The following is a 19,810-nucleotide window of genomic DNA, read 5'->3' as shown; positions in this document are numbered from 1 at the left end:
TAGGGGCATGGGTGGGAGAGGAGAGATTGGGGCATGGCTGGTGTGTAGCCTAGGGGGAATGGTGGGGACATGGCTGTTGAGGAGTGGTCAGGGGAGGGGAGTGGAGAGGTGGGGGCACATCTGGCTAGGAGGGTGCGGGGAGACCTGGGGACGCATGGCCAGGAGGGGTGAGGGGACAGGGGCATGGCTGAGAGGGAGAGGGAGAGGAAGAGGAATCAGGAATCCGGTATGGGCGTCTTGCTTAGATATTTGTATCATCAATAATTACAGGTGAGGTGTCGGATGACTGGAGGTAGCCAACATAGTCCCACTGTTTAAGAAAGGTGGTGAGGAAAAGCCAGGGAACTATAGACCAGTGAGCCTGATGTCGGTGGTGGGTAAGTTGTTGGAGGGAATCCTGAGGGGCAGGATGTACAATATATTTGGAAAGGCAAGGACGGATTAGAGATAGTCAACATGGCTTTGTGCGTGGGAAATCATGTCGCACAAATTTGATTGAGTTTTTTGAAGAAGTAACAAACAGGATTGATGAGGGCAGAGTGGTAGATGTGATCTATATGGACTTCAGTAAGGCATTTGACAAGGTTCTCCATAGAAGACTGGTTTGCAAGGTTAGATCTCATGGAATACAGGGAGAACTAGCCATTTGGATACAGAACTGGCTCAAAGGTCGAAGACAGTGTGGTGGTGGAGGATTGTTTTTCAAACTGGAGGCTTGTGACCAGTGGAATGCCACAAGGTTCGGTGCTGGGTCCACTACCTTTCATCATTTATGTAAATGATTTGGATATGAACATTGGAGTACAGTTAATAAGTTTGCAGATGACACCAAAATTGGGGGTGCAGTGGCTAGCGAAGAAGGTTACCTCAGATTACGATGGGATCTTGATCAGATGGGCCAATGGGCTGAGAAGTAGGAGATAGAGTTTAATTTAGATAAATGTGAGGTGCTGCATTTTGGGAAAGCAAATCTTAGCAGGACTTATACACTTCATGGTAAGGTCCTAGGGAGTACAAAGTTAAAAATCACACAACACCAGGGCGGGGGAGTCCAGAACTAGAGGGCATAAGTTGAGGGTGCGAGGGGAAAGATATAAAAGAGACCTGAGGGGTAACTTTTTCACACAGAGGCTGGTACGTCTATGGAATGAGCTGCCAGAGAAAGTGGTGGAGGCAAGTACAATTGCACCATTTAAAAGGCATCTGGGTGGGCATATGAATAAGAAGAGTTTGGAGGGATATGGGCCAGGTGCTGGCAGGTGGGACTAGATTGGGTTGGGATAAGTGGTCGGCATGGACAAGTTGGACTAAAGGGTCTGTTTCCGTGGTGTACATCTCTATAACTGTATAATTCTATGTGGTTGGAAGGGAGAGAGAGAGAGAGAGTGTGAGGACTTGAGAAATCAAGTGGTTTGTGAGGGGAAGGAGTGTTACAAAGAAGGGGAAATGAGTGGGCATAGCTGAGAGGGGAGGGGAGATAATGGACTGTGGCCAAAAGGGAGACTTGAGAGTTGATAAAACGTGGAGCTGGAAGGGCACAGAGGGTCAGACAACATCAGGAGAGCAAGAAAGCTAATGTTTCAGATCAGGTCTGGGGAGGGGCAAGGGAGCTCAGGGGCAGGGATGAGGAGGGGGAAAGGTAGCTGGGATGGTGATAGGTGAATGCAGGTAGAGGGTTATTGTGATTGGCCAGTTGGAAGGGTGGAGTGGTTAGATGAGAAGGAAGATGGATAGGTTAGGTCAAGTCAAGTCAATGAGTTGGGGAGGAGGAGGAGGGCTGGACATGCGATGAGGTTGAGGGTGGGGAAATTTTGGAGTTGGTGCACTCTATGTTGAGGCCATTGGGCTGTAAGCTCCGTAGGTGGAATATAAAATGTTGTTCCTCCAGTTTGCATGTGGCCTCATTTTGACAGTGGAGGAGACGCAGATGGACATGTTGTCAAGGGAAGGGGAGAGGGAGTTGAAATGGCTGGTAACCAGAGGGTGGTGTTGATTTGAGCATACAGAGTGCAGATTCTTCATGAACCGGTCCCCCGAGTCTGCGCTTGGTATCTCCAATGTCAAGGAGACCACATTGGGGTCAATGGATGCAATAGGCCAGGTTAGAAGAAGTGAAGGTTAATCTCAACCAGATTTGGAATGATCGTTTGGGGTCTTGGCTGAAGGTGAGAGGAAAGTGGAGGGGCAGGTGTTGCACTTCCTGCGAATACAGTAAAGGAGCTAGTATGGAGGAGAGGTTGGTAGGCAGTGTGGAACTGACGAGGGAGTCGTGAGTGAACGGTCCCTACAGAAAGCAGATAAGGGTGGGAAGGAAATATCTTTTTTGTGGTGGTGTCTGACTGTAGGTGGTGAAAATAGTAGAGGATGATGTGTTGGATTTGGAGATTTATCCTTGAGTGTAATCCCTTATCCTGGGAGCCGATGCAGCAGAGGCAGCGGAATTAGAAATTTGGGATCATATTTTTGCTGGAGGGCGAGAGAGCAGGTATAGTCCTGTGGAAGTTGTTGTGTTTGAAATGGATGTTGGTACTAAAAGTTGAGGCATGGCTGGGAAGGAGCGCGAGAATGGGGATTTGAGGGCTTTGGGGGATGGGTCAAGGAGGTGTAGTTGAGGGTTTCTCGAATAAGAGAGAGACAGTAGGAGTTGAGGGGGTGTAGCCTGGAGGGGGGGGGGGGGAAAGAGTTGTGGAGGCATGGCGAGGAGGGAGGGGAGATGAGGGGACATAGCCCTGTGGTAGGGGTTTTGAAGGAGCATGGCCAGGAAGGAAGGGGCAATGGGAGGGTGTGGCCAGGAGAAAGGGTTTAGGAGTTTGGTTTGGCGTGACTAGGATGGAGTGTCTGGGGAGTTGAGGGCATGAGAGGGAGGGCAAGAGTTTCAGGGGTCGTGGCCAGGAATGAGAGGTGACCTTAGAACTGTGCAAGATTCTTAAAGGATTTGACAAAGTAGATATTAAAAGGTTGTTTGACCTTGTCAGAGAGTCTAGGACCAGTGAGCATAATTCTCAGCATAAGAGGTCTTGCATGTTTAAAATGGGTAAAGGAGGATATTCTTCTCTTGGACTGTAAATCTGTGGATTTTTTTTACTGCAGAGCGCAGTTGAAACTGGGTCATTAAGTATATTCAAAGCTGAGAGACAGATATTTAATTAGTAAAGCAATCAAGGGTTGTAGGGAAAAGGCAGGAAAGTGGAGTTGAGGATTTTCACTTCAGCCACTGATTTGTGGAGCAGACGCGATTGGCTGAATGGCCTACATCTGCTCCTATGTCTTATGATCTTATGTGTACTCGGTCTATGATTTCTGAAGAGGCATTATAGTTATTCACCAACCTGTTCAGCTGTGGTTTGATACAATTCTGGAGCAGGTGAAACTTAAACCTAGGTCTTCTGGCTCAGAGGTGGGGACCACTGCACTACATGAACCTCTGAAGAGGTTCTATTGGATTTTGGATTCTTAACATTAACTCTTGTTAATGTACAAGTTTCTTCCTTCACAGATGCTTCCTTTGCAGATCAAGCCTGTGGTGTTTCTACAGCAATTTTATTTTATTCCAGGTCATCACTGCTCACTGAATTAACAAAAAACTCTTCCTCTATTACCCTTTCATCTCTTACCAAAATTTGAAATCTCTGTCTGTTTGTCCATTGGCGAATGGGAACAGCTTTTCTTTGTCAATCTTACTTAAACTTGTCATGATCTTTTTCACATTGACTAAATCCCCCTGCTTTATCCGTGTTCCATGGAGAACAGTTTTAGCTTCTTCAAACTAAACTTTGTAGCTAAAATTCTATTATCCCTGGAACCATTCTGCTGATGTCATCTGCACTCTCTCAAGGACCGTCAAAATGTCCCTGAAGTATAGTGACCAGAATTTAATGTAATACTGTAGTTGTGTTTTTTGTTCTGCAACACCAAGTGCAGTAAAACTGAAGCACCTCAACTGGTTACATCTGTGAACGTTAACAATTGTAAGAGTCATGCATTTATAACTTTATTTATAATGTGTTTTTATCTTGCATTATTTTCATTTAGTTTTGGCTATCAGTGTCTTCCATGAACTTCAAATTTATTTATTGTCCATCTGGAAGGTGGTTATAAGCCACCTTTTTGAACTGCTTGCATAACATCCAACATTATTTGTGGTTGTCTTGATTCTGAGCTCAAAAGTCAAGCCTGACATTCCGAGGGAGTGTTGGAGTGTCACAAGTGCAATCTGTCAAATGAATGACCCAGTCTTCTCTATAATGTGGACATGAAAGAATCATGGCCCTATTTCAAAAAAAGGGCAGAGAATTTAGCCACTGGTATCCTTCAGTGAACATCATGAAAGTGGATTATCTAGTTAATATCTCATTACAGTTTTTCCTGTATGCAAGTTGGCTGTCATGTTTCAAATATGTGTTCAAGGCCACTCGAGCCTGCTCTGTCATTCAGTAAGATCATGGATGATCTGATTACTCCACAGTTGTGCCTATCCCTGATAAACTTCCCCACCCTTTTCTTATGAAGAATCTATTTACCTATTTATTTAGAAAAAAAATTAAGTATTCTACTTTCACTGCCTTTTTGAGGAAGGAAGTTTCCTACATTAGAATAATGACTACCTAGAAGTACATTAGCGAGAGGTGTTTAGGGATATCAGGAGATCGTGTAAGGTGCCAAGTAAGTAGAAGTTTTCTTTTAATTAAAAGTTCATTTTTTGATTATTCCAGGCAAGGAGACTCTTCTGTACTAATAGTCATAGCATCTAGCATGTACAAATGCATCAGACTGTGATCCTGACTGATGATCTTAAAGTGGTTTCTGCTGTAACTCTTAGTATAGTTCACATTATTTAATGTATGATTTATAGTAGCCAAATCACATTTATGGTGTACATATTTTGAGGCTTGCAAGCGCAGGCTGATTCAACATAATTGGTATGTTGCTGGTTGTGGATGGTCAACGCGATGACGCAGAAACCAATTTTCAGATCGCCAGTTGGGCTGTCAAAACCCTGTTTTATGTAAACAAAGGAATTTGTAAAACCGTTGCACCTTTCTTTCGTGGAAAAGAAATTGGTCAAGGAGACTGCCAACGTTTGCTGCATTCCTATGACAATTTCTTGACTTTGGTCAGAGCCTACCTGTTTGGTCTGTGAATTAAGATTGATTGCCAATGATGGTCGAACTAATCAGTAACCTTTTTTTAACGCTGTCTAAAATGGTGTCCCTTCTTACAGGTGTTATGACAGAGATAGCAAACCAAATCAAATCAGCCACACTATCACTTGATTTGCAACATAGTGAAATTAAAACATTCAATGACCCTTAAAATTGCTTAATTATTCCTAACCAGACTTTAGAAATAATGGATCTTGGATACCAAGTTTGTAACTTAAAGATTGACAATTCATTATTAATAATGTAACTTTAGCCAAACACCGTTGAATGACAAAGCAATCTAATTATCTGTGATCTAAGCCTAATCATCTTTTCTCATAAACTCCTTACTTTCTCATCAACAAACACACAGTTAAGGGATTAATTAAAAAGAAAAGAAATTTATTTTGACAGTTCGATAACTGTTTCAATGACGAATATCAGGCTTTCATGAATCTTTTAATGGATTCTATTACAGGGATATAGATCTGTACATCTTGTGTGAATTGTGCGAAGTCAGCAGTCAATGCAAACAGTTTCCACAGACTTCTAGAAACCTGGACTTATTTCTTACAACTGGGATTATAATCTCAGAACTTGCAACAAATCAATAACAAAAACAGCTTCCAAAACAAACTGCCCCCTGACACAAAAAAATCAAAGCTAGTTCAGTCTGTTTATTCTTTCTTTTTTCAACATGGCTGGCTTTGGTTTTCCCTTGAAAACAACAAATGCTGGAGATCACAACAGGTCAGACAGCATCCATGGAGAGAAAGTAAGCTAACGTTTTGAGTTCAGTTGATTTCTTTTTCAGAGCTCTGATGATGAGTCATCTAGACTCAAAATGTTAGCTTATTCTGTCATCATGAATGCTTTCTGACCTGCGTGATCTCCAGCAATTTTTGTTTTCAGTACAGATTCCGGCATCTGCATCAAGTTGTTCCTACTGGTTCTCCCTTGATCGACCAATTCAACATCGAACTAGCTGCCAGTGTCTGAGAATAACAACATCTCAGTGTTGGATTGTCTAAAGTCCTCAGAGCTTTACTTAGGCAGAATTATCTTTCCAGGCCAGTTCCCACCAGCAAACAGCAGTCTCTAGTGTTCTTTTTTTTTCTCTAAAATGAGCTGTTTCATGTTCAGTTCTTGATTGCAACTCACAGTTCCAAACCCAAAAACGAGAATATAGAGGAATACTGATGTTCTCAAAACAAATGTTTCTTGCATCATAATTCTGATGAATGCAAGATGAAACTCTGACAACTTGTCTCCATATATCAAGTTTATGATCTGTATGCTATTTCAAAACTTTATTTTAATTGTGAACTTCAATGAATTTTGTACAGACCCAGCAGTGTAATTTCAAATATTAACATTTTTGACAGTATTATTAAAAGATCTTCACATTCATTTCCATCAAAACTGTTTTTCCCCTAGCTGCCCTACATTGGAAATTATATAAATGAATGCAGCAAAGTTCTCTAACTTGTTTTGGCTCATTTAGTGGATTATTTTTGGAACAGAGTAGTAGTTGTAGCCTTTATATTAAAAACTGATCATTGTGCTATACATAGAGTCATAGAGATGTACAGCATGGAAACAGACCCTTTGGTCCAAGCCATCCATGCTGACCAGATATCCCAACCCAATCTAGTCCCACCTGCCAGCACCCAGCCCATATCCCTCCAAACCCTTCCTATTCATACACCCATCCAAATGCCTCTTAAATATTACAATTGTACCAGCCTCCACCACTTCCTCTGGCAGCTTATTCCATACACGTATCACCCTCTGTGTGAAAAAGTTGCCCCTTAGGTTTGTTTTCTATCTTTCCACTCTCACCTTAAACCTATGCCCTCTAGTTCTGGACTCCCCGACCCCAGGGAAAAAACTTTGCCTATTTACCCTATCCATGCCCCTCAACGGCGTTCTAGAGTACACCTGATCAGGTCCTGAGGATTTATCCACCTTTACCCCCTTCATTTTCCAAAACAGCATATCTGTTTGAAATGGATATAGCCACAAAAGACTCCTACATTAGCTGCCTACCTCTCTTACCTTTCCTGGAGTTAACCCATCTATGTGACTGTATCTGAGACTATCCCCTCTTCCTATAACTGCCATCCATCACACTGTTGCTGTTGCAAATTCCTCATTGCTTCTAACTGTCTCTTTAACCGATCCACACTATCTGATAAGATTTGCAACCAACAGCATTTATTGCAGATATAATCCGCAGTAGCCCTTAAACTCTCTTTAAACTCCCACATCTGACAAGAAGCACATATCGCTCTACTAAAGGCCATTTTTGCTCCTTCACAATCTACAGACCCAGAAAATTACACCGTCTACAAGCACTGCCCCAGGTTAAATTAATAGTTATGGCTTATATTTTAAGTTTAATCAAGAGACATATCTCCAAAAACATATAATCAAGAAAGAACCCACTCTACTTACTACTGCAGACTTTCTGTAGTCCACTTAAAACAATTAACTTATCTGATTCTGTGCTGTGAATTTCGCCCAACAGTTCCTCCAAGATCAGTTGTGAATTTCACTGTTTGTTAATTTTCCCAGATGCACTGGGAAACTTTTCCAGCAATACATGAATTCAAACAGCAAAGGCAGTGTCAGTTTCTTTCTTTCTCTTTCTCCTGCACTGACCTCACCAAGTGCTTCCTTTGTCTGTCCTTCTCCTTTTTGAAACAGCTGTTGTTTTGACTTTTATTTCCTCCAAAGTTCCAAAACAAAGTAACAGCATATAAAACTGCTGCTCCTGGAATTCGAGGAAATCATCTCTAACACCTAAAATACCTCAAAAAGGAGCAACTGTTACAGCCAGAAATTTTTCCTGTCCTCCATCTTGGATTACCAATCGTCTGTTGTTATCAAGATCATTTGTTGTGCTAGAATGTTTTATTTGTCTGAGAATTCAATTTGTGAGTTTTTGAATTCGTGAAATAAGTTTTAAAATTGTGTAAACTGACTTTACATAAGAGTCTGTGAATGAAATCTGACAATGGCATTTTAAATCACTGGAAGAAAGATAAATAATTTTTCATTCATAACATCCTTTTATCATTTTTAATGTCAAATGTTTTAACTGATTTTGGTTTTGTGTACAAATATGCTACTTCATTTGAAACATTTCTGTCTTTTGAGGAAATGTTATGGAGAGCTAAGCAAATCTGTTGTACTTAAAACTATAACTCCCAACAGATACTAAAATATCTTTATTCTATAAGCAGGAAGTAAAAAAAGCCTACCTCAAGAACTTTATATGCACTGCAATCATAGAATCCTTACAAGGTGGAAGCAGGCCATTTGGCCCATCAAGTCCACATTGACCTTCCAAAGACCATCCCACCTAGACCCATGCCCCTACTTATCCCTGTAAACTTGCATTTCCCATTGCTAATCCACCTAGCCTGCACCTCCATGGACACTATGGGCAATTTAGCATGGCCAACCCACCTGACCTGCACATCTGTGGACTGTGGGAGGAAACCCACACAGACACAGGAAGAATGTGCAAACTCCACACAGACAGTCCCCTGAAGGTTGAATCTAACCCAGATTCCTGGCGCTGTGAGGCCAGTGCTGCCCTTTTTGTCACTTTTTCAAAAACATCAACCATTAATGAGAGACAATTTCCCATGCACAAAGCAATGTTGACTGTCCCTAATTAATCTTTGCCATCCCAAATGCATATAAATCCTGTCCCTCAGATTTCCCTCCAACAACATACATCAGGCACACTAGTCTATAGTTTCTTGCCTTTTCTTTACCACCATATTAGCCAACCTCCAGTCTTCTGGCAGCTCATCTGTGGTTATCAATGATACAAATATCTTAGCAAGAGAGCCCAGCACTCTCTTCCCAGGCTTCCCACAAAGTTTTGGCATACACCTGGTCAGGTTCTGGGGATTTATCCTCCTTGGTGTTTTAAATCATCCAGCACGTCATCTTCTGGACACTTTTCAAGATATTACTGTTTATATTCCCCAAGTTCTCAAGCTTCATGTTCTTTGCCACAGTAAATGCTGATGTGAAATGCTTGTTCAATATCTCACCCATTTCCTTTGGTTCCACACATAGACGGCCCTTTAGATCTTTTAGTGGCTCTATTCTCTCATTTACTCTTTTGCCTTTAATGTATTTGTAGAATCCCTTTGGATTCTCCTTAACCCTATTTGCCAAAGCCATTTCATGTCCCCTTTTTGCCCTCCTGAGTTCCTTCTTAATATACTCATACTGCCCTTACTCCTTGAGGAATTCACTCGATCTCAGCTGTCTATATGTGCCTCCTTCTTTATCTTGACCAGAGCTTTAATTTCTGTAGTCATCTAGCATTCCTTACACTCACCAGCCTTGCCCTTTGCACTAATAGGAACATAATGTCTCTGAATTCTTGTGATCTAATTTTTTAAGGCCTTCCACTTTCCAACCATCACTTTATTTGCGAATACCTCTCTTAATCAAATTTTGAAATATACTGTCAAAGTTGGCCATGCTCCAGTTTAGAACTTTAACTTTTAGAGCAGGTCTATCCTTTTCCATAAGTATTTTAAAACTAATAGAATTGTGATTATTTGCCTCAAAGTGCTCTCCCACTGACACCTCAATCACTTGCCCTGCCTTATTTCCCATGAGAAAGTCAAGTTTTGCTCCTCTGGTAGGTACATCTGCAAACTGAATAAGAAAAGTTTTGTGCACACACTTAAATTCCTCTCCACCCAGCCCATAACACTATGGCAGTCCCAGTCTATGTTTGAAAAGTTAAAATCCCATTAGCATGCAAACTTATTATTCTTACACATAATTGGGATCTCCTTATGTACTTGCTTCTCAATTTCCCACTGACTATTGGGGTGCCAATAGTACAATCATTGCTTTCTTATTTCCCAGATCCACCCATATAACATCTCTGGATGTTCTCCCAGGAATATCCTTCTTCAGTACATCCGAAATATTATCCTAGACCAAAAACACCACTCCCTCTCCTCTTTTACCATCCCCTTTTCTATCCTTCCTATAACATCTGTATCCTGGAACTTTAAGCTGCCAGTTCTGTCCATCCCCAAGCCATGTCTCTGTAATCGCTATGATATTCCAGTCCCCATGTTCCCAACCATGCCCTGAGTTCATCTGTCTTATTGGTCAGGCCTCTTGCATTGAAATAAATTCAGTTTAATTTACCAGTCTGGTAGTAGTGGAGACCAAGAAATGAATGGCAGTGAAATTCATATTTTCACTGCAACACGCTACTTAAGTACAGGATTTCTGTTTAATTTTTTTTGGAATAATTGTCTTTGCTGTGTTTCCACAATTGACCATTTCCATCATCCCATTCCTTTCACCCTTCCCGTATCAACCCATCCCACCCTTTCTTCCTAGAGCATCCTTATTCTATCCCACCCTCCATTTTCCTTGACTGAATGTAGCCAGATGGAGAGTTGGCACTTCATCTGATCGGGGAGCTTACCTTCCATTGGTTTCCTATGCTGCCAACACTTTGCTGCCACTAATCAACTATTGAAAATTGAATGGGAGGATGTTTTACATGTATCAAAATTTAATTAAAAGCAATAAGTGTAATTCAAATTTTTAAAAGAAAATTCAGTTAGCAACCGGTTTCCTGAAACAGCATTTTAGAAATCTGTCATGTGTCTCATCAGCTTTTTAAAAAAATAGTAGCTGTAGAATCCCTATGTGTGGAAGCAGGTCATTTGGCACCTCCAAATCCTCCAAAGGCAAGTCACTTCGACCTCTCTATCCCTGTAAACCTGCAGCTTCTATAGCTAATCTAGTACATCTTTGCACTGTTGGAAGAAACGAAGCACCCAGAGGAAACCCATGCAGACATGTGGAGAGTGTGAAAACTGCACACAGATAGTTGCCCGAGGGTTGAATCAAACGTGGGCCCCTGGTGCTGTGAGGCAGCAGTGCTAACCACTGACCACTGTGCCAACCTTCACGACTCACCTCTATTCTAGTTCAAAGTGGTACTGAAAACTAAATGTGCTGCCACGAGCACTAGGCAACACTCAACAATGCATGCTGTAAAGTGACTAATCAGAATCATCTGAACAGACAAAAATTAAGCTTTATTATAGATTTGTTTAGAAAATTGCTCATTTAGGAAGGATTAACTCTGTAAGGAACAGTGTTTGTACATATGTTTTTGTTAAGGGCTGTTCCAGTATTTGAGAATGACATCTATGTGGGTGGTGACTTTTTGCCTTGGGTTCCCATGTGATTGAACAATCCAATTCTCACTGTGAAGATCTTTGGGTATTAGGTACAGTATATCCCATCAGGTAGTGGGATCCTGAGTGTAGGATTTGCTCCCTTGTCCTTCTCTGCTGCTTCTCTGATGTTTGAATTTGAACAGTGGTGCAACTTAATGCACAAGTTGTTTGTTAGCTTGAACAATTGCTGTTTAGCTCCTCCCAATCATTATTGTCAGTGACAGGAACATTGACAACATCTGTAAATCAATAAAATACAATACCAGTTGTCGTCATCATGCTGAGGGCTGGGCTCTGTATCATTGATCCATAAGAACACTGGAGAAATGCATCTGTTGTATTCTCTGGATTCAGTTGTGGGGTGGGGTGCGAACCATGGAATGACCATTGGTTTCCTCCTTAAGTCAACTCCAAAAGCATTTGAACAAATCACCAAAATCAATATAGCTGGACTGGACACTGGCTAAAAAGCATCTTCACCACCAGGTTGTGTTTCTCGATTCTGAAGTGGTTAGCATTTTAGAGGAGGTCAAAGGGAAATCATTCTGGGTGGATGTAAATTCATTTTTATTTCCTTTTCTATACAATATGCTGACTAAAACTTTAAAGCCACTTGGCTGAAGTATGAGTTAATGATCTACATCTGAATTGTAGCAGTTCTTTGACCTGAACTGTTTACTCAGTTTCTCCTCTCTGTAGATACTGCCAAATCTGAATTTTTTCAGCATGATTTTATTTCAGATTTCCAGCATTTTATTTGTGATCTATGTCATGGCCTTTACTTCTGGCTTATCTGTAGTGAACCAGGCATGAGGATACATGAGTGGCCTGGACTACATCTTTTTTGAACATTGTGCTCTAAGAGCAAGAGCTCAATTTGATGAGGGATTTCCATGATGATTATTCACTGTACCCTTCTATTACTTTGGGGCAGAAGGGTTGAATCTATTCTAAGAACAAGAGGTTGCATTAAAAGTACAAGAACATTAGATTTTGTTATATGTTAATTTTAGCTGGTAGTTCTGATTTCTTGTATGTTTAACTTGGCCTTTGCAGCTATTGGATAAATATTTGAAGCATAGAAAACTGTAGCCCTGTGGGGAGAAATTGGGGCAGTATTACAAATAGTGGGTTACCAAAGCACTGTGATTTCCAGGCTGTCTTTTGTGCAATAATCATTTGTGGTTGGAAGGAGAGTGAAAATGTAACATTTTATTTGCTGGTGATTGGCTGATCTATGAAATTCAACAAACAGCCATTAAAATCAAATCTAGCAACTCATAATGGGGCATTCAAGGAGCAGCGTAGAACAACTGCTACATTGTATTTTGCTACGATTTAAACCTCATGGCCTGGTATATCCTTGATTTCAACATTCACATTAGGTCAGACAAACAACATTGGTTCCGTGAAAGATGTAAAAGAGCTCTGAAGAAGGGTCACTGAATCCGAAACTTTAATTCTGATTTCTCTCCACAGATGCTGCCAGACCTGTTGAGATTTTCCAGCAATTTCTGTTTTTGTTTCAGATTTCCAGCATTTACAGTTCTTTCGGTTTTTGTGTAGAAGAGCATGTCAGGAGCAGCACCAGTTAAACCTAGAAATGAAGTGCCAACCTGGTGAAGCTACAACACAGGACGACATACATGCTAAACAGTGGCAGCTGGATGCAGTAGACTGAATTAAACATCCCACAACCAACAATTAAAATTCTGTCTTCCTGCCATATCCAGTTATGGATGGCAATAAACAATCCAGGGCAGTGAGCCTTCATTAACATCCCATCTTCAATGAAAAGAGTCCAGCCTGTCAGGTTAAGGGAGAGATGTTGCAAAACATTTTCCACAGGCAATGACAAGTTTCAGATGATGTATTTTGGGAGTGAATAATGCTGACTCATAGCCTGACTTCCCAAAGTTATTACCTACCAAACATAATTTAGAAATATGATGAAATACTCTTTGCTTGATTGACAGATGTAGTTACAATTAAATCTGATGTTGAAACCTTCGAGACAAAACAGTCTGAAATGGTTGCATCACCTATCGATTTAAACATCCACTCTTGACCAGTTACATGCTGTCGAACTATAGAATGCACTGCAACAAGTTTTCAGATCTCTGAAATATACTCAACTGCTACATTAAAAATGTGTTCAGCACGTGAATGGAATAGTCCTCTCCATGCCAAATACCACTCAGTCTTAGACATAGATGTATTTCACTGTCAAAATCATGAATCTTGGAACCTCTGAACTGAAAAAAAATTATGATAGGAAATTCACCACAGAGGCAGCAGTAATGAAGGTTGTTGAAGAAGGCCCATCAATACCTCCTCAAGGCCAACCTATCGTGGGCAATAAATGTCAGTGATACTTGCTGAGTATGTTTTATGAAAGGGTTAATGCTGTGGTGAACCATGAGCACCACTCATTATAATGTCACTAGGCCAAATGGGATTGTGAATGGGATGAGACCTAACATATCGTCCTCTTCAAAGTCTATTTAATAATGACTGTTGTATTAATGTAACTTGAATGAATTGCTAACATATCATGAACTATGTCTTGTTAACTACAAGAAAGTCTTCCAATTAGACTAGCAAGTGGTTTTCCTATACTATACTAGAACGAGCAGGTCCTGTAATTTCCAACACTTATGACAATAGAGGCAGTAACCTTCATCGTGATCTGTTAGAACACAATAGTACAACACAGGAACATAAATTTCAGGCCACCACGTCTGTGTTGACAATGATGACATTCTAAACTAATCCCATCTCTCTGCACATGGTCTGTACCTCCTATTTGCTGCCTGTTCATGTGTCTACCTGAATACCTCTTAAACATTGCTATCTTATCTGCTTCTCCCGAGCAGTAAGTTCCATACACCTACTACCCCATGCATTTAAAAAAAAACAGTTGTCTTGCACTCTTCCTTCAAACATCCCCCCCCATCTCCCCAGCTAATCTAAATCTATGTCTCCCTAGTATTTGACATTTCCACCCTGGGGAAAAAAAATCCGACTATCCATCGAATTTGTGCCTCTCATAATTTTAAATGCTTCTATTAACTTGTCCCTTCAGCCTTGGATCCTTCTCCAAGAACAATCCAACCATTTCCAATCTCCCCTTATAGCTTATACACTCCAATCCAGGCAACATCCTGGTAAACCTCTTTGCATCCTCTCCAAAGCCTCGACATCCTTCTGGAATTGTGGTGACCAGAACTGCACATAATACTGTACTCCAAATATGGTATAAAGGTTTATACAGCTACAGCATGACTTGACAAGTTTTATACTCAGTGTCCCAACTAATGAGTGCAAGCATGCTGTATACTTTCTTTACCACCTGATTCATTTGCATTGCCACTTTCAGTGATCTACAGATTTGCATCTGACTTTCTGCCATTTACAGAATACTTTCCTATTGCATTTGACCTCCCAAAATACATCACCTGAAACTTGTCTGGATTAAACTCCGTCTGCCATTTCTCTGCTCCACTTTCCAGCTGATCAATATTCTGCTGTATCCTTTCACATCCTTCTTCACTAGTCACAACTCCACCAGTTTTTGTCATTTGCATACTTACGAATCAGAACACCTACATTTTCATTCAAAATATTTGTATAAATTAAAATAACAGAGGTCCTTGCGATGATCTTTGTGGAACAGATCTCCAATCAGAAAAACACCCCTCTGCAACTGCTGTATCTTCAATGACCAAGGCAATTTTGTATCCAGTTTTCCAACTCTCCATGGCTACCATGTGACTTAATCTTCTGGATTAGCCTTCCATGACTGACCTAGTCAAATGTTTTAGTAAAATCCATGTAACAATATTCACTACCCTACCGTCATCATTCATCTTCATCACTTTGTTTAAAAACTCAAATTTGTGAAACAATATCTACCCCATACAAAACCATGCTGACTATCTCTAATTAGTCCATCCTTTCTAAATGTGAGTAGATCTGTCCCTAAGAATGTTCTCCAATAATTTCACTACTGCTGATGTAAGATTCCAAAACCTATAATTTTGTAGATTATCCCTGCTGCCCTTCTTAAGCAAACAAGCAACATTGGCTATTCTCCAGTCTTCTGGGACCTTGTCTTTGGCCAAAGATCTCAGTCAAGATGCCGGCAATCTCCTCCCTTGCCTCTTCCAGTGTCCTGGGATAGATTCCATCAGGCCTAGTGGACTTATCTACCTTTAATGTTTTTCAAGAAACCCAACACCCTCTCCTAAATATTGACATACCCTAGAATATGAGCATACCTCTCCCCAATCTTACAGTCATCCATGTCCTTCTCCTTGGTGGATACGGATGCAAAGCATTCATTATGATCTCATCCACTTCCTCTGGCTCCAAGCATAAATTCTCTCATTGTCCTTGAGTGGACCTTTCCGTTGCTGCTCTCTTTCCATAATATATTTATAAAATGGTTTGGGGTTCTTCTTAATGAGAAAATGAGGTCTGCAGATGCTGGAGATCAGAGATGGAAATATGTTGCTGGAGAAGCGCAGCAGGTCAGGCAGCATCTAGGGAACAGGAGAATCGACGTTTCGGGCATTAGCCCTTCTTCAGGAATTCGTTCTTCTTAATGAGACTTGCAAAGACATTTCATGGCCCCTTTTAGCCCCCCAATTCCTTATTTCAGTTCTTTCCTTTTTTAAGTTCTTTTCTGCTTCCTTTATATTTCTCAATGGGCTGGTCTGATTTCAATTTCTTAAAGCTTACATATGCTTTGTTTTTATTTGACAAAGCTTTCAATATCTGTTGTCATCCAGGGTTCCCAAATCTTGCCATCCAATCTTTCAACTTCACAGGAATATACTGGGCCCGAACTCTGAACAACTGCCCTTTTCAAAACGCTCACATGTTAGATATGGATTTGCCCTCAAACAGCCAATCGCAATCTAATTTCTCCTGTTCCTGTCTAATATTGTCATAATTAACCTTCCCTTAGTTTAGTTTTTTCACCTGAGAGCCAGTCTTACCCATAACTATCTTAAAATTTACAGAGTTAAGATCCCTTCTCAAAATGCTCCCAAACTGAAAAGTCAATCACCTAGTCGGGCTCATTCCCTAACACAAGTTGTAGTATGGCCCCTCCCCTCGTTGCATTAATTACATATTGTTTCAAGAAGCCTTCCTGGATGCACCTGTTATGGGTAAATCATCAGATGTTCCTTTTAATTCAGCTACTTATTAAGATATGTCACAATCAAATAGTGAAACAATGATTTAAACTATTGCATATAGCAACTAAAATAAGACCCCTCAAGTAAGCAAGTTAAACCTCACAACCCAACTTGGCTATCACCCGATTATTGGTGGAATCTGGCCAAAATTTCAACCAACCATGCTCTGTCTTTGGAAGTGCCCAAGGTCCAATCCTTGTACAGTGTTGTTTGAAGTTCTGTTAGAGGTGGAGTTGTGGTGTTCAATTTTCATTCTTCAGGTCTAATATATTGATAATATATCTAATAAATGTAATATATTGATGATTCTTTGAGTATCCTTCTATCAAAATTGCTGCAAGTCTGCAGCTTGCCTTCTTATCAGAAGTAACTTCTGTGTTCCTTGTTACATTTGGCATTGGCTATCTGTCTGAAGACAGAGCTTTCCTGTAGTTAACTCCTTAATTTCTTCTGCAGGGCAATCCTTGCCTTTATGGCCGTAAAACATCCAGTTGATCAAGCAGGTGACAAAACAATTTTGTTTATGTAATCACTACTTCTCCTTTTGCCAGATATGGCTAATTGCTTTCAATTGTGTATAAATATGTTCTTTAATGGTTTATTTCAGACAGAGTTATTGCTGATTCTTTCAGGTATTACAGTTTATCTTTGGTTCATTCGATCCATGAACAATTATTAAATCTGTGATGTCACACAGCTAACACATTCTGCTCCATTTAAGCTCCTGATACTAAGGGATTTCCAGTCAGTATTGGAGAAGTTAAAAATGCCCACGACAATAACTCTATTGTTTTTAAAGAGAGTCATAGAGATGTACAGCATGGAAACAGACCCTTCAGTCCAACTTGTCCATGCTGACCAGATATCCCAACCCAAACTAGTCCCACCTGCCAGCATCCAGCCCATATCCCTCCGAACCCTTCCTATTCATATACCCACCCAGATGCCTTTTTAATGTTCCAATTGTACTAGCCTCCACCACTTCCTTTGGCAGCTCATTCCATACACATACCACCCTCTGTGTGAATAGGTTGCCCCTTAGGTCTCACCCAAAACCTATGCCCGCTAGTTCTGGATTCCCCCACCAGAGGGAATAGACTTTGTCTATTTACCCTATCTATGCTTCTCATGATTTTGTAAACCTCTATAGGTCACCCCTCAGCCTCCGACGCTCCAGGGAAAACAGCTCTAGTATATTCAACCTCTCCCTATAGCTCAAATCCCCCAACCCTGGAAACATCCCTGTAAATCTTTTCTGAATTCTTTCAGGTTTATATGTCTATATCTGCTTATTAATCTGTTTCCCTATCTCATGTTGACTATTTGGAGGCCTGGAGGAAGCCCCCATCAGAGTGATTGCATCTTTCTTATTCCTGAGTTCTACTGATGCAGCCTTACTAGATGAGCCCTCCAAAATTCCCTGTCTCACTGCAACTGTTACATTCTCCTCAATTACAACATCCCTGCCCACCACACCGGAAACACCTAAACCTTGGAACGTTGCCTTTCTGTCAACTATGTTTCTGTAATGACTACAACATTGTAGTTCCATTTACTAATCTAGCCTCTAAGTTCATCTACCTTATCTGTTATTTACATTGAAATAAAAACACTGCGAGTGATGCCATGTTCATTAACCTGACCCTGCCTGTAAATACAACAGAGAATGTACAGCACAGTACAGGCCCTTTGACTCTCAATGTGCGGTCTTTCCTACTCTAAGATGAGACTAACCTACATACACTTCATTGTACTAACTTCCATGCCTATCCAAGAGTTGCTTAAATTTCCCTAATGCCAGTGCTGGCAGTGCATTTCCACTCACCCACCAATCTCTGAGTAAAGAACCTACCTCTGACATCTCCCTTAAACCTTCCTCCAATTACCTTAAAATTATGCCCCCTCATGATAGATATTTCCACCATGAGAAAATGTCTCTGGCTATCCACTCTACGTATGCCTCTCAACATCTTGTACACCTCTATGAACTCACCTCTTTCTTCTTTGCTCCAATGAGAAAAGTCTTAGCTCCCTCAACCTTTCTTCATAAGACATCCTTTCTGGTCCAGGTAGCATCCTGGTAAATCTCCTCTGCAACCTCTCTAAAGCTTCCAAAACATTTTTATAATGAGAAGACCAGAATAGACCACAATATTCCAAGTATGGTCCAACCAGGTTTCTATATAGCTGCAGCATAACCTTGCAGCTGTTAAACTCTGCCCCCCTGCTAATGAAAGCCAATACACCATATGCCTTCTTAACAACCCTATCAATCTGGGTGACAACTTTGAGGGATCTGTGGACATGGACCCCAAGAGGTAAAAACAATGATTGCAGATGCTGGAAACCAGATTCTGGATTAGTGGTGCTGGAAGAGCACAGCAGTTCAGGCAGCATCCAAGGAGCAGCGAAATCAAGATCCCTTTGTTCCTCCACACTGCCAAGAATTCTGCCTTTAACCGTGTATTCTGCATTCAAATTCGACCTTCCAAAATGAATGACTTCACACTTTTCCAAGTTGAATTCCATCTGCCACTTATAAGCCCAGTTCTGCATCCTGTTGATGTCTCATTGTGACCTACAACAGCTCTTCACATTATCCACAACTCTACCAACCTTTGTGTCATTGGCAAATTTACAAAGCCACCCTTTCACTTCCTCATCCAAATCATTTATAAAAATCATAAAGAGCAGATGTCCCAGAACCGATCCCTAGGATCATTGAGCTCCAGGCTGAATACTCTTCATCTATCACCACCCTCTGTCTTCTATGGATCAGTCAATTCTGTATCCAGACAGACAGGTTTCCCTGTATCCCATGGCACTTTACTTTCTGAATTAGCCTCACATGGGGAACCTTATCAAACACCTTGCTAAAGTCCATATACACCACATCCACTGCTCTACCTTCATCAATGTGTTTTGTCACATTCTCAAAGAATTCAGTAAGGCTTGTGAGGCATGTCCTGCCCCTCACAAAACCATGCTGACTATCACTTATCAAACTATGGTTTTCAAAGTAATTTTCCAAGTAAATCATATATTATGTCTCTCAGAATCCTCTCAAATAATTTGCCTACCACTGACGTAAGACTGACTGGTGTGTAATTCCCAGGATTATCCCTATTTCCTTTCCTGAACAAGGGAATAACAACAAGTCATAAAGATGTACAACATGGAAACAGACTCTTCGATTCAACCCGTCCATGCT

At 40.9% G+C, this 19,810-nt stretch overlaps 1 protein-coding gene across 6 annotated transcripts in view; it reads left to right on the top strand.

Moving 5' to 3' along the window:
* LOC122550120 (actin-related protein 3B) overlaps positions 1 to 19,810 on the top strand; it is a 169,380-nt gene that overhangs the window by 1,619 nt on the left and 147,951 nt on the right. The window lies entirely within an intron of this gene.

This window comes from Chiloscyllium plagiosum, chromosome 5 (genome assembly GCF_004010195.1).
Source record: "Chiloscyllium plagiosum isolate BGI_BamShark_2017 chromosome 5, ASM401019v2, whole genome shotgun sequence".
NCBI classification, from domain to species: Eukaryota; Metazoa; Chordata; class Chondrichthyes; order Orectolobiformes; family Hemiscylliidae; genus Chiloscyllium; species Chiloscyllium plagiosum.
The sequence above is the reverse complement of the archived record's forward strand: the minus strand, read 5'-3'. Positions and strand labels throughout refer to the sequence as shown.